Source organism: Pinus tabuliformis, chromosome 6, assembly GCF_031772625.1.
Source record: "Pinus tabuliformis cultivar Carrire ecotype Pingquan chromosome 6, CPIR1, whole genome shotgun sequence".
In the NCBI taxonomy this organism is placed as follows: Eukaryota; Viridiplantae; Streptophyta; class Pinopsida; order Pinales; family Pinaceae; genus Pinus; species Pinus tabuliformis.
The window spans coordinates 1,344,236,798-1,344,253,588 of NC_142292.1; the positions used below are offsets into that span (position 1 = coordinate 1,344,236,798).

General features: G+C 33.2%; 1 pseudogene; it reads right to left on the minus strand.

Moving 5' to 3' along the window:
• Nucleotides 1–4,813: 4,813 nt before the first annotated feature.
• LOC149263583 (aspartic proteinase nepenthesin-1 pseudogene) lies at nucleotides 4,814–14,967 on the minus strand (annotated as a pseudogene).
• Between the last annotated feature and the right edge of the window lie 1,824 nt (nucleotides 14,968–16,791).

The following is a 16,791-nucleotide window of genomic DNA, read 5'->3' on the forward strand; positions in this document are numbered from 1 at the left end:
TTTTTCATTAATTTTTTTTATACCCATTTATATTTTTTCATTAACTTTGAGCTCCATTCTTTATACCTACCAATATAAAAACCCTTCAACCCCTATTATATGCTCAATATATTATTTCATTGTTTCCTCAATATATATCCCCCAATATGAACCCACGTGGTATGGTATTTCTCCCACAATGAAGCCCCTATGAAGAAATGCAACATGATATATCAAAATTGCAAGACTAAGTGCAACAATTTTCACTCTCATAGAGGGCAACTAAAGATGAATTGGAAGTGATGAATGTTAATATGGATGGTTTAGAGGAAAAATAAAATCATACATGGGAGGTTTAAAGGAAGGTTTGACGAAGTTGCTAGAGGAAATGCTTCCTAATGGTGATAAGGTAGTCCATGAAGATCATAATGAGAACAAAAGGAATGTGAATCATGATTTTAGACACTCTGACTTTCAGTTGAATACCCATCACACTCCAAAGATCTATATGAGGAATTTTGATGCTAAGGATCTGGTAACATGGATACTACAGATGGAGTAATTCCTTGATTTACATGATGTGCCACACACATAAAAGTTACACATTGGATATTTATATTTAGAACCCAATCAATTGGTGTGTTATTAATGGTGTTTTTCTCGTAAATTAATTATCACTTAGATAATTTTTATTGTGAAATTGGTAACAAATTATGATGATACAAAGAGAAATAACTTCTTTATCCAATTGATAAATCTCAAACAAAAGGGTCCAACGGCAGACCACATTGAGGGCTTCCAAATATTGAATATCAAGGAACCTGATATTCCAGTGGAGTATATGATTGAATTCTTCATAGGGATTCAAAGATAACATCCAACATGACGTTTTCCTTTTGGAACCTAATTCATTGGAAAATGCATTTAGGGTGGCTAGAAAATTTGAAAGAAAAATTATGGAGACAAGTAGGTCTACCTCTCACAGCTGTAAATATGGAAGTGTTTCTTCTTCTAGCCTCCCCTAACCTACAAGGTTGACACCACAACAAACAGAGGAAAAAATATCAAAAGGGATTTTTTATAGTTGTGATAGAAAATAGACTAAAGGTGACAAGTGTGTTGAGAAGAAATTATTTTACATAGATTGTGAAGAGGAGTAAGAAAAGGAACAAGAAAAATAAAAAGCAGAATATATACATTAGGAACCAAGAATATATACATTAGGAACCAACCCCAGAATCTGGCCATACCTTGTAGTTCATTGGAGGGAATTACCACTCCTGAAACTCCCAAGATAGAAGCATATATAAGGAAGAAAAAGGTAATAGTGTTCATTGATTTGAATAGTACCCATAATTTAATTCAATGTAAGATATTCAAGGAATTGAATTACTTTCCATATCCAGCACAAGAGTGTCAAGTGATGGTTTCAAATGGAAGAACTGTAAATTGGTCAAGGAAGTGCCATAATATTAAGTTAACGATTGGGAAATATGTCTTGAATAGTCTAATGCTCTCCATTCCAATGGGTCGTGCTAATGTTGTAGCAGGATTACAATGGTTATAGTTTTGGGGGATGATAGCTTTTAATTTTCAAGAAATTTTCCTGAATTTTTTCTAGGAGAGAAAGAAAATTGGATTAAGGGGTGTCACAGGGATATTGGGGTAGAAAATCAGATGTAATGTCATGACAATGATTTCGAAGAATGAACAATGAGGTGTAATTGCACAATTATCTTCATTACAGGTTCAAACATCGAAATCATCCCTTTCTTGAGATCTCCAAAGAGTCTTGGAAAATCATTCAAAGGTATTTGAGACTTTGAAATGTCTCCCACCTATTCATGATCATGATCATACTATTTACTTGATTCCAAGTAGTGTTCCTCCAAACAACATAGCTTACATTAATATCCCTATGCCCAAAATAGTGAAATTGAATGTTTGGTTGCAAAAATGTTATAGGAATTTATAATTCAACCTAGACAAATTTATTTCTCTTATCCAATAGTATTGGTGCACAAGAAGGAAAAATCACGGTGTATGTGTCCAGATTATAGAGAGCTCAATAAGCTCACTATGAAAGTTAAATTTCCCATTCTTGTCATTGATGAATTGTTGGATGAATTACATGGGAAAATTTACTTCGTCAAGTTGGATCTTCATTTTAGATATCATCAAAGTAGAATGAGGATAAAGGGCATTCCAATAACAAAATTAAAAAATCATGATGGTGATTATGAATTTTTGGCCTTGCCAATGCACCTTCCACATTTAAAGGTTTGATTAATTCCACTTTCAAACCTTTTCTTAGAAAATTTGTGTTAGTATTTTTTGATGATATTTAATCCACATCAAGTGTTGAAAAAATCATGCTTAACAAGCTGACAATGTGCTTAAATTATTTGAGGAGAAACAATTGTATGAAAAACCCTTCAAATGTTTCTTTGGGTTATAAGAGGTGGAATATTTGGGTTAGATTGTATCTCAATAGGGTGTTAAGGTAGACCCTAACAAAATTTAAGCCACTAAGGAATGGAAAATCCCTACAAACCTAAAGAATCTTCGAGGATTTCTCAGGTTTACAGGGTATTATCACAAGTTTGCTAAGGATTATGGGAGAATAATAGCACTTTTAACAACATTAGTGAAGAAATATGCATTTTTGTGGACTCCAAAAGCAACTAAGGTGTTTGAACATCTTAAAGAAGCAACATTCCAAGTTTCGGTCTTAGCTACACTGAACTCCACAAAATCATTTATTGTGGAATGTGATACCTTAGGAAATGGAATTGGTATTTTTTTAATGCAATAACAAAGACCCATTTCTTTTGAAATTCATCTAATAAAGCGAAAGTATTTACACAAACCTATTTATGATCGGGAAATGTTGGCAATACTACATGCCTTGAAGAAATGGTGCCCTTACATAATGGAAAGACAATTGAAGGTAAAAACATATCATGATAGTATTAAATACTTTTTGGAGAAAAGATTATCTTCAGAAGAGCACTAAAAATGGGCCACAAAGATATTGGGTTAGTACTTTGAAATCATCTACAAAAATAGGAAAGAAAAATGTTGTTGCAGATGTAATCCTAAGAAGGGATGATGATGTGGAAGCATTTGTCTATGCCATTTTTATTATCCAACCTAATTGCATAATTGAAGCAAGGGATGAATGGAAGAATTATGAAGAGGAGTGGAAAGTCATTCAAAATTTGTAGCAAGATCTCAATACATCTGATGCATTTTCTAGAAAAATGGTTCATTATGGTACAAATATCACTTATATATATTTAAGAACTCACAACAAAAACAAAATATTATTTTGGAATTGCACACCTCTCCTTTAGGAGTGCACTCATGATTGTTAAAAACTTACCATAGAGTCAAGAAGTAATTTTTTTGGGATTGCCTTAAATATGATATTCAGAATTTTGTCACGAAATGTTTGGTTTGCCAAAAAAATAAAGTTGAGACAATTAAGACCCCAAGTTTGTTACAACCTTTAGTCATTCCAAGTCAATATTGGGAGGAGGTCTCAATGGATTTTATCACAGGTTTACACAAGTATGAAGTAAAGATTTTCATCATGGTGGTATTTTATAGACTTACCAAGTATGCACAATTTTGTACACTATCTCATCCTTTCAAAGCCAATATAGTTATTACAACACTTATGGAAATTGTTCAAAATATACACAGAAACCAAAATACTATTATAAGTGACAAATATCTCATTTTGACCGGAAATTTTTGGACAAAAATAATTTTTTTTGTCTTGGTACTCAATTAGCTCATATCTCATCTTATCATCCTAAATTTGATGGGGAAAACCGAGATAGTGAACAAATGTTTGGAAGGATATCTTCTTTGCTTTGTATCTAATAAACAAACATAATGGGTTAAGTGGTTACCTTTGGAAGAATGCTAGTATAACACTTCCTTCCATACCACAATAAAAATCACCCTATTTATGGCACTTTATGGATGCCACACACTATCCATCACATCGTCTTTAAGAGAAAATTATATGGTTCAAGTAGTGGGAGATCACATTGAACATCAAGCACAAGTTCTTCAGCTCTTAAAGGATAACCTATCTCTCCTGCGGAATCAAATGAAACATTAGGTAGATTAGCATCACAGTGAAAGAATTTTTAATGTAGGCGATTGAGATTTTTTATGGATACAACCATACAAACAAATGTCCCTTAAGCAAGCTAAGAATTATAACAAGTTATCACCCAAGTAATATGGTCCTTACAGGGTGTTGCAAAAGATTGTTACTATGGAATACAAATTGGAGTTGCTTGCATCTTCATGACTCACTCAATTTTCCATGTTTCATGCTTAAAGAAAGTTATAGGTGACAAGCTCCCCATTGAATCAAAATTTCCAGAACTTGATGAAGAAATAAAAGTCATATTGAAGCATGAAGCGGACATGAAAACAAGAACCCGACAACTATGGAACCAATCATTTTCAGAGTATATCATTAAGTGGAAGAACATACCCATTGATGATTCCACATACCGTGAATATACCATTGAATGACGTTGGCCTTTCATTAAATTATATATATTCCATACACAATTAAGAATCCATGGTTTAATGAATTTGATCAATATTCCATACACAGTAAAGAATTCATGGCTCAATGAATTTGAAATCACAGAAACAACCTTGCTAATTACATATTTGCATATAGTCTTAAAAAAGAGTGTTTACATATGCTGATAATTGAGCAGAACGAAATCCTAGGAAGAAACATAAAATTCTAATAGTATACGAGAGAGAAAACGCATGATATCCATGTGCTCGCTTACGCTTACAAGGCATCACAAACTGCGGGTGCAAAAGAGAACATGTTGGTGCCGACGTCATAGAGAATTTGGTAGTTGTGCTGTTGAAAATTGCCTAACATGGACATGTTTGGACTAGGTAGCATTGCCAGGCAGATAACACCACTGGTATCAACGTACATGTAGTTTTCTGGCTCCACATTATAATCTGCTCCCTCGAAGTGGAATGTTAAAGTGGGAAAGTTAAAATCGTTATTAGCTGGAAAGTTAAAACAGAGGTCTAGTCCGATGTCTGACCCATCCACTTGCTGCAACTGACTGGAAGAAGAGATTAAGGATTTCCTCAAAACTTGATATGCACCGTCATACAGAAATGTGAAAGTGGTTCCAGAGTCTATCACAAATCCGCCACTACCATCGTTTTGATCAATATCAAAAGAATCATCAGGGATATCCAATAGTGCACCTCCAAGGCTAATTCCTCCCAACGAAAGATAATAGGAACTTGATGCTGCGCTGTTTTGAATAAAAGGAGTTGAACTGACAGCAGCCGCGCCCTTGAAAGTAGCAGTGTGACCTATAAACAAAGGGCTGCCTCGGGAAGGATAATCATTAAAAGACGTGAGGCAGTAAGCAAACTTATCACCTCCTACTGAACCAAGCTGTGTAATTAAAGATACGTCACCTCGTCCGAAGCCTACCATTCCACCTGTTTGGCCGAAGTGGCCTTCATTGTTTACGCCGCAACCAAACTGAATCTCGTCGACTGACTCTGATGAAAAGGTAAACCTTTCAATTGAGAGGGTCCCTGTGCTGAAGGAGTCATCACCATACGCATACCTGTAATTACACAGATGATCAGCGTTGCAACCCATATTAGGTTTTGCCTGGCACTCAGAGCTATTGCATGGGACGGTCATGAAAGTGGAGGACTGGATAGGATCGTAGATTGGAGAGGTTTGATTATAGCAATAATCACAGGGCAAACACTGTGTCCATATCAAGTCACTGCCCGTGTCTAGAATTCCAGAATATGATAAAGGCGGCTCACCAATTCCTACCTCCATCAAAAATTCTCCACTTCCTGCACTTATCGGAGCTTGGATTCTTGCACTTTTATGAGCTAATTGAGCAGCAGCCTTTAGAACTACAGATTTATGCAGTGCTTGAACCCTTGCTTGACTGCGTTGCACTGCTCGCTTAACCCTTTCAGTGGACGTAATATTCCCTGGAAAGAATGGGGAAAGCCATGAGTCTCTATGCACCAGATCTATTCTCAACCCAACAGCGGGTTTCTGCTCAGGCACTGGAACCTTGCGCTCAAGCGGCCTGCATTGCATCAATGGTAATAGGGACAGCAATAACAACAAATGAATAAGGAGGGGTTTGCAGGGAGCGCTGCAAGGAGATTGTGCAGCCATGCTTCGTGAATGGAAAACACGTACGTACGTTGAGGCGTAGCGAATGGTTTACTCTACCAGAGGAGAGGGGATGATTTCTCTGTCTGTCTATTGGACATAGAATTATTAGACTCAGAAGTCGTTTCGTTTGCTCTCTAGTTTTGGAGATCCAAGTCCAGTAATATAAACTTTACTTTTTTTATAAATAGAAGTTTTGGGGATCGAAGTCCAGTTAAAGTAATACATATGTTTAGAAGTCGTTTCGTTTGCTCTCTAGTTTTGGAGATCCAAGTCTACTCCAATACATATATTTATTATTACAATTAATAAACCTTGATTAAAAACCGTGATGGTCCGCATATTTTATATATATATTTCATAAATTGACTCATAGAATCCCTTAAACCCTAACCTATACGCATGCTACGCACGCTTCTTCATGTCTTTCTTGCCTCCCACCCAGAACTACACTTAACTCTGCTAACGATATAATGCGTTTTATAAAATTTATGTTTAAAAACATTTGTTAGCTACAGTTTGAATAATGTAACGTGTTATTGTTAGATTTATATTTTATTTAAAAAATAGAATTTATTACTTTAATATTTATTTTATTTAAAAATATTTTTATGTGGAAAAATATAATTAAAAAATATTTAACCTTTATTTTTTATTTATAAAATTTGTGTTATTATATATATAAAATATAATATAATATGGATATATATTCTATCTTTGTTTATAAAATTTGTGTTATTATATATATAAAATATAATATAATATGGATATATATTCTATTTTATTAGAAAAAAGTTTTATTAAAAGATATTTGTGAAATATTTTATTTTATTTTGTTGCTTTTTATTTTAATATTATAAAGGTTCAATTTTAATTTTTGCTATCTATTTTATAAGAGAATGTGATCCACAAGAATGTGAACTTTTTAAGTATATTATTTTTTAATATATTTGATTTTCATATGGCTTACCACATTTCAGAAATTTTGAATATTATTTAAAATTTAATATCAATTTAAATTAAAATATTTTATAAAAACAATTTTGATAATTATTGTAGGAGAAAAATAGTTGCTAAATAAATAGGTAAGTAATATCATAACATTTTTATTTAAAATTAACATTATACTCTTAAAATTTAGATTCATTTAACATTCAAATCAATATTAAGATAGTTTCATATTTAAATATTGTAATATCTGTTATATTAATTAAATCTAATGATATAAAGATCTCTGATATTTATGATAATCTTAAAATGCAATTAAATCTATATTCTATATTTAAATAAATAATACTTTAATATTATAAATAATATTTAAATGATAATTTATTAGACGATTGATCATCTAACTAAAATTTATATATGAATTAGTTTACTTATTACAACTAATTATAAAATCACAAAACTAATAAATTTATAATTTATCTTTTCTTGTTAATATACTTATATTCTTTTAATATACTATTAAGTTAAAGTCACCTTTTTATAACAACAATTAAGTCTCACACATACCTTTAAATTATTTTAAACTATTAATTACCATTATATAGCTTTACATATTTTATTATCATTTATTTAATAGTTAAATGTAAATTTATTCTTTATATCAATGACAAATCTATCTATCTATATATACTAAAGATAATATTACAACATATCTATAACATATTCCATATTTATAGATATTAATTATAAGAGTGAAGATGCAACTTATTTGTAAGTAGTCGATAGATATATATATATATATATATATATATATATATATATATATATATATATATATATATCTTTATTTCTCTTTGATATATATATATATATATATATATATATATATATATATATATATATATATATATATATATATATATATCAAAGAGAAATAAAGATATATATATATATATATATATATATATATATATATATATATATATATATATATATATATATATATATATAAGAGAAAAAAGCTAATTTTTATTACAAAGAGAAATAGAGATTGATTCAACTTTCTCCAAAGTGTATTAAAAAAAAATCCCTAAACAAATTATTATTTTAGTACATGACCCTATAAAATTTTAAGAAGGAAAAGAAAAAATTATTTGTTGACATGTTTAAAAAATGATATTCATTCCATTTACTTTTAGAAAACCACACTAGGAAATGAAGAGCCTCCTTGGATAACATGTGTTCATGCTAGTTAAGTTCTATATGCATGTGGAAAAAAGATGTTCATTTAAAAATCCCTTTCTCACAATATCTCTTTGAGGGTGTGATTAATACTTGGAATATTAGCATCCACTTTCCTATTAGCCTAGTCAATCACAAGCTTGGAGTCACTAAGAACCTATAATTTTTTTAATTTTGAGATGTCTATGTGTGTATAGAAGAGTCCAGAAGGTAGTGAATGTTTCCTTTGTGTTTGTTCTCATCCTAGGATGATATCACATAAGATAATGATGAATTTGGTTAAGAAATAAAACAATTCGTACTCCACATTTTTTAGCATATCTATGGTTGGCAACATCAAATAATTCCTAAGTAATTTGATTGTCTATATTTGGCATGATTGATACAAAAGATCTCTTTATTTTATGGCTCTGAGCGAAATTCTTTACAAATATTTTCAATAATCCCACTAGTAACTTTGAGAGAAACTAGTTTTGCCTAGAATATAAACTAATTACGATCCCAACATATGTGCTAAATAAAAATAACTATAAAATTTGGATAGCATTGAACTGACGAATTTGTTGCCCATCCTTAAACACATTCTTCTAAATTTATTTTGTCACAACTAATAGCAGAATGTTGAAAAATGATACCAAGGAGGTCCTTGTGCTTTATACCTAACCCAGGAAAAATTATAAAGTGCACCCCTTGAAAGTAACTTTTATGAGTTTGTTAAAGTCGTGTGACTTTTCGTTACATTATGAGATTATAAAGTACTTGTTTTTAGTGATAATAACAAATACTACAAAAGTATCTCATTGAATCCACTAAGTTTTTTAGGGTCCTTTTGTAACAGACTTTGGCTTTTCATGATATTATCAATATTCCATTCACAGTCAAGGGTTCAATGAATTTGAAATCATAGAAACAACATTGTTTACATATAGTCTTGAAAATTTTTCTTATAATTTACCTGCAGAAAGGAAACAAACTCTAGGAGCAGACTCAAATTTGTATGAAAAGTTTTTAGGATGAAACAATAGTGGGAACAAATTTTGATCATCCAAAAAATATAGTGTAGAATATAAAGGAGAAAACACATGATATCCATGTGCTTGCCTTACAAGGCATCACAAACTATGGGTGCAAAAGAGAGTGTGTTGTTTTTTTGTTCATACAGAATATGGTAGTTACGTTGTTGAAAATTGCTTGACACAAACATCTTTGAACTAGGTAACATATTCAGGCACATAATGCCACTAGTATCAAGGTACATGTAGCTTTGTGGCGGCAAATCATAATCTTCTCCCTTGAACTGGAAAGTTATTAACTTCTACTAATGATAGATTCTTGATTTCACCAAACATTCGATTGAATATTGAAAAATTGCACCATTAAAAAAGAATTGAGGCAAGGAATTTCATTAACTTAATTGTAACATGATGGCCCACAAATTTCAGCGTCTTATAGTGATGTTACAAGAGCTCTCAACAAACTATATTGTTGTTATAGGGGAAACAACAAATCATTTCTCTGACAACAAACTACAGTGTTGTTACAGGAGAAATAACAAATCATTGCTGTCACAGAAAACTACAGTGTTATTACAGGAGGAACAACAAATCCTTTTTTTCCATCCATGCAGTCTGTAAAAAATAGTTTAAATATCCATTTGTAACTCCCCAACCAAGGATATTTTTGGAAAATTGCTTGTGAGATACCAAATAGACCAAACTCTGCACAAAACCCATATGCCAGAATTTTGAATTTCGTCTTCCTTTGATAAGAAATTGACTTACGAATTTGACGATGGTTTCATTTATGAATTTTCTTTCTTCTGTAGGCTTGATAGAGAGTGTTCTCTATTCTCGAATCTATAATGTAATATGACTCTTGCCAATACACAAACTTGGATGAAAAAGTACTGGATTAGAGGATTAACTAAAATATAATTCTCCAGGTTCTCATTTAAATCTAAATCATAGAGAAAATACAGTGCAGGAATTCCTCATTCAACACAAAGATTTAAAGACCAAATCAATTTCAATATTCAAGTATTAATATTATGGTTCACAAACCTCACAAACACGTATGCAAATAATTGTCTCACACACAGTTACGAATTCGATTTGTTGATACAAAAAGCAACTAGTTTAAGAAATGTTGTTCAATTAACTTCAATCTCACACCAAAACTTCGAGGACCCAAAAATGTTCCTCCTCTCTCCCCAAAAACTAAAAAAAACTGTCCAAGAAATAAGTTCATGGATGTAAACCAATTTCCGTTAGCCCTAACTACCTACTACCTATAAAATCATTTCTTTTAGCTATATATTCCTAACTAATATTAACTAAATATGAAAAACTTTTGACAAATAAACTTTAAATTTTATAGCCTTGACATGTGATCAATCATTCAAATTGCTAGGCTCTTGGTCTGACTTTAACAACTTATCATTTTTATGTGCTCGGCCTAATGCACCTACATCAGACTCCCCAAGAAAGAAAATTTTAAGAGCTCCTGCTCATAAAATCTTCTATAGAATACTTGTTGTATTGTTTCTTCATGCATCCAAGTAGAATCCTCCATCGAATGGTCTTTCTACTTCACAAGATATTCCAAGTATTCTTTCCTTTTGGTCTTGTTGGAAACACGTGTATCCAAAATCTGTTCATCCTCTGAACTCTTCTCCACGGGAATTTTATTTAGCCTCTGTTGTTCCTTTCCTTCGTCCTGGTCAAGATTCCTAGAAGCTTGATCCACATCACCAACTGTGTAGGGATACAAATCTGCTACATTAAAAATAGGTGAAATGCCAATTCCTGGAGGTAACTCTAGCTAACTTGTAGAGGATCTTACAAGATCCTATCTTCTTCATTGTCAATTTGTTATATTATCCCCTTGGAAACCTCCCCTTTCTTAGGTGAGCTAGGACCACATCTCCCACTTCAAATTTTACCTCTTGCCTGTGTACATTTGCTCGTTGCTTGTAGCTTTTTCTTTTATCCTGTAATGTTTGTTTTAGTTGCTCGTTCATATCACTCATGGCTGTTGCAAAATCCTCTCCATTAGCAGTGCTATGCTCAATATTTCCCAAGTCTCTTAGCTCATAAATTCCCCTCGGATGCATGTCATGCAAGATCATAAATGGACTATTTCATGTGCTCCTATTTGGTGAGTCATTAGATGCAACCTCAGCCTGGGCTAGCACATGATCCCACTGCTTTGGTCAGTCACCTACTAAACTCCTCAACAAAATACCCAAACTCCTATTTACAACCTTTGTTTTCCCATCAGACTGTGGATGATAGGATGAGCTAAAATATAGCTTAGTGCCAATTTTCTTCCACAAAGTCCTCTGAAAATGTCTGATGAATCTTGTGTCCCTGTTAGATATTATAATTTTTGGCAAACCATGAAACCAAACAATCTCATCAAAAAATAAATTAGCCACATGGGTGGCATCACTAGTTTTTAAACACAGAATGAAATGAGCCATCTTAGTAAATATATCCACAACTACAAGGATTGAATCTTTACCTCATTGAGTTGTCAGTAAACCCAGAACTAATTTCATACTCACTGAATCCCAAGGTCTGTTGGGAATGGGTAATGGCATGTATATTCCAACATTTTGACTTCTCCCTTTCTCATGATGACATACCGTGCACTTACTCATGTACCTTTGTACATCTGCCTTCATCTTAGGCCAAAAATAGAAGTGACTCAGCTTCCCAAGTGTTTTCTCAACACCAAAGTGTCCAACCAATCTTCCATTATGCTTTTCTTGGACCAAGTTTTCCCTCATTGAGGAATTGAGAATACATAGCTCACTGTTCTTGAATAATATCCCATCCTACAACATAAAATCTCTCCATGGATTGTTGTCCCTATTGACTGGATTTTTGCATGATGCAAAAGCTTCTTTAAAATTAGCACCAATGTCATATAAGTCCTGCAAATAATCAAAGCCTAAAATTTGTTTTTGACTTTCGTGCATGATTAAGGATCTCCTACTCAAGGCATCGACAACCTTATTTTCCTTCCCACTAATGTGCTTCAAAATAATAGTGAAATTTTGAAGAAACTCCACCAACTTTACATGTTTATTATTTAACTCATGTTGTTGCATAATGTATTGTAAGGCAAAATTATCCTAGAACAAACTCGTTAGTCATCAAGTAATGCCTCCAACGCTTCAAATCTTGAACCATCACATAAAATTCTTTATCATAGGAAGAATATGTATGTTTTGACTCATTTAAATTCTCACTGAAATATGTAATGTGCTTATCTTCTTTGCTCAATATAGCTCCAATGGCTGTCCCACTACCATCACATCTCACTTGAAAGGGATGATTAAAGTCTGACAACTTTAACACCAACTTCTCAATGACCTTCTTCTTCAATAGTTGATTTTTTTTTTTGTTATTAGCTGTTGGTGTTGCTGTCTAATAAAATAGTTGCCTATTCTTCTTGATGGTGTCAATGATAGGTGTACAAATTCCACTAAAATTCCTAATAAATTTTTGGTAGAAGCTGGCTAAGACATGAAAACTTCTCACCTCAAAAATATTCTTAGGTGAGATCCCAATCTCCAATTTCCTCTATCCTTTTTGGTTCCATTTTCAAACCATCCTTGGAAATAAAAAAAACCCAAGTATACAAGGTCACTCTTCATAAAAGAACACTTCTTCATGTTAATCAATAGATTTTCTTACTGCAAGCTCTCTAAAACATACTTAAAATGTCTTAAGTTCTCTTCTTTAGTTTGACTGAAAATTAAAATTTCATCCAAGTAAACAATGAAAAACTTACCAATAAACTCCTTCAAGACTTGGTTCATCAGCCACATAAGGGTACTAGGTGCATTTGACAAGCCAAATGGCATGATCATCCACTCGTCCAAGCCTTCATTGGTCTTGAAAGTTGTCTTCCACTCATCTACTTATCTGATGTGAATTTGATGATAACCACTTTTAAGGTCAACCTTTGAGAAGTAAGTTGCTCCACCCAACAATCCATCATATCATCCATCCATGGTAATGGAAACCTGTAATGAATGGTGATATTTTTGATTGCTCTAGAGTCATTGCACATTCTCCATTCTCCGCCCTTCTTTGGACTTCGTACTATAGGTATGACACACAGACTCAGAATTTCTCTTATTAATATTTTGTCTAACAATTCTTGGACTTGCTTCCTCACTTTCTCATTCTCTTTAGGTGTCATCTGATATGCAGCCTTGTCTGAAATACTTTCTCTCGTTATCAAGTCTATGTGATAACGGATGCTTCTTTTGGGTGGCAACTCACTTGGAAATTCATCAACTACAATATCATGAAACTTATGCAACAACTCCTAAACTTCAATAAGTAAATCTACAATTTCAGTGTTTATAAGTACTACCTTTGGCTTGCAAGTCACTACATAGTTTACCTCTTCTTCTTCCATCTGCTGTAGAAATTCCTTTCAGCTAAGTAGTAGTGCTTTTGGGCTGCTTGTTTTAGTTGTACCCTACTCTATCAACGGTACAAGAGTGTGTTTGATGCCATCATTTTAAAACTTATAACAATTTCTCTCTCCATCATGTGTCACCTTCCTACCAAACTACCATGGGTGACCCAAAAGAATGTGACAAGCACCCATTGGCATTACTTCACATAACACCTTGTCTTTATACTTGCCTATTTGAAAATCAACTTCACTTTGTTCATGCACCAACAATTGGTGTCCTTTTTGCAACCATGATACCTTATAAGGTGTGGGGTGATTAATCTTTTTCAATCCCAATTTTTCCACCATTTCTTGGAAACTATATTATCCATACTTCCACTGTCAATCACCTTGAATTTGCAGCATTTTCCTTTTGCCTTACACATTGTCTTGAATAAGGATTTCATTTGGACTGGTTTAGTGGTCTCCTTTGCTGGTTTTAACAGGACTTTGTGCGTCATCAACACCTCTCTAGTTTCTGGAACATTCTCTACCTCATGTACTTGTGCCTCTACTACTTCGGTTTGAGCTATGTATGCACCTCAATGTCCTATATTTTCGTTCTCAGGACATTAAAAAGATCGGTGCCACAATTTATTACATTTATAACACCAGTAGATAGTCTCTCTACCTCTTCCTCTACCTCTACCTCTCTGGTAAGGCCTTCCTCCTCTGTTGCCACTGTCTTTCTCTGACTGCCCTTACTGATTTGAGTTGCCTTCACCATTCTTTTGCACAAGAAACATTCCTCTTCCATTTGTCTTTGCTTTCCCTTTGGAAAAACCACATCCTCTACTAGATATTTGCTTCCTAGCTATCTTTTCTTCAACCTTCAAAGCACATTGGTATGCTTCCTCTATTGTCCCTGGAGAAATTATGATGATTTCATCTTGAATATCTATCCTCAAAACATTGATATACCTTGTTATCTTTTCCATGGTATCTTCTACATAACCTGCTCTCAAATTCACCTTGTAAAAATCTTCAGTGTATTCTCTCATTGTCATTATCTTTTGTTTAATATTTTGCATTTGTTTGTAAACATTTAGCTGGTAATCCTTTGGCAAGAACTTAATCTTCATCTTTACCACCATTCTATCCTAGTTCTTGATCAATGATTTGTCCTTCTTCCTTTTTCAGCCTGTACAATGTTCCACTATAGTGTAGCATGGCCTTTCAGCCTTGTCATGGAAAAATTTACTCTCTTATCCTCGTACTCAAAAATACTTTTTCATCTCACTGATATAATCTAGTAGATTCTCATATTTCAAACTGCCATCGTAAATAGAGATTTCAAGCTCTGGCCTTGAACTTGAGCCCAATACTACTCTCAACAACTTAATCTCAACAGCTTCTTTAACATGTGCTACTCCTTCTTCTTCAAGTTCCTCTTCAGCCTCACTAACATCTCCACCTTTAGGATCCCATTGTCTCCCTACTTCCATGGCTTCTAAGTAAACTTGCAGCCTCCTTATCTCTTCCTGGAGGTTTGCATTACCCGCAGGTCTGCCTCCACGACCTCATACCCTTCCTGATCCCTTATTCATCTCTACATACTATAGATACCAACAACGTTAAGGCTTTGATAGCACAAATTGATGGTTTCTATCTCAGTAGCTTGCAATGTTGTTACATGAGGAACAACAATCATTGATTTCTCAGCAAACTACAGTGTTGGTATGGGAGGAACAAGAAATCATTGCTCCCACAACCAACTACAGTGTTGTTAAAGGAGGAACAACAAATCATTGCTCTCACAAAAATCTACAGTGTTGTTATAGGAGGAACAACAAATCATTACTCTTATAGAAAACTATAGTGTTGTTATAGGAGGAATAACATATCATTGCTCTCATAGCAAACTACAGTGCTATTACAGGTGTAACAACTAATCAATTTTTTTATGGCCACAGAATATGTAAAAACACATTTTAAATATCCCTTCGTAACTCCCCAACCAAGGATATTTTTGGAAAATCACTCACCAGTTACCAAATAGACCCTGCATTGCACAAAACCCAAATGCCAGAATTTTCAATTTCGTCTTCCTTTTACCAGAAATTGACCCGCAACTTTGATGACGGTTTTCCTTTACGAATTTTCTTTCTTCTATTGGCTTGATATAGAGTGTTATATATTCTTGAATATGTACTGTAATATGACTCTTTCCAATAAACAATCTTGGATGCAAAAGTACTGGATTAGAATTTTAACTAACATATGATTCACTGGGCTCTCATTTAAATGTAATTAACATAGAAAATACAGTGCAGGAGTTCCTCATTCAACAAAAAAATTTAAAGGCCAAATAAATTTCAATCTTCAAATATTAATATTATGGTTCACAAACCTCACAAACACATGCAAATCATTGTCTCACACAAACTTACGAATTTGATTTGCTGATACAAAAAACCACTGGTCTAAGAAATATTGTTCAATCAATTTCAATCTCACACCAAAACTTCCAACACCCAAAATTGTTCCTCCTCTCTCCCCAAAAACTAAAAACAATTGCCCAAGAAATGAGTTCATGGATGTGAACCAATTTCCCTTATCCCTAACTACCTACTAGCTATAAAGTCATTTATTTTAACTAGATGTTCCTAACTAACCATAACTAAATATGAACAACTTTTCACAAATAAACTTTAAATGTTCTAGCCTTGACATGTGATCAATCCATCACATTACTAGGCTCTTGGTCTGACTTTAATAAATGATCATTTTTATGTGCTCAGCCTAATGTGCCTACAGCAAACGAAGTGAATAGGTGAAACCAGATTATATGATTATCCTTAGGGAGTTCATAGAGCATCAATATCCACAACAAATAGAGTTGAATCATGGGTGGAGACAATAATTGACACAAAATCATCATTTTAATCAGTTGATCACAGGAAGCTTCACATACAAAC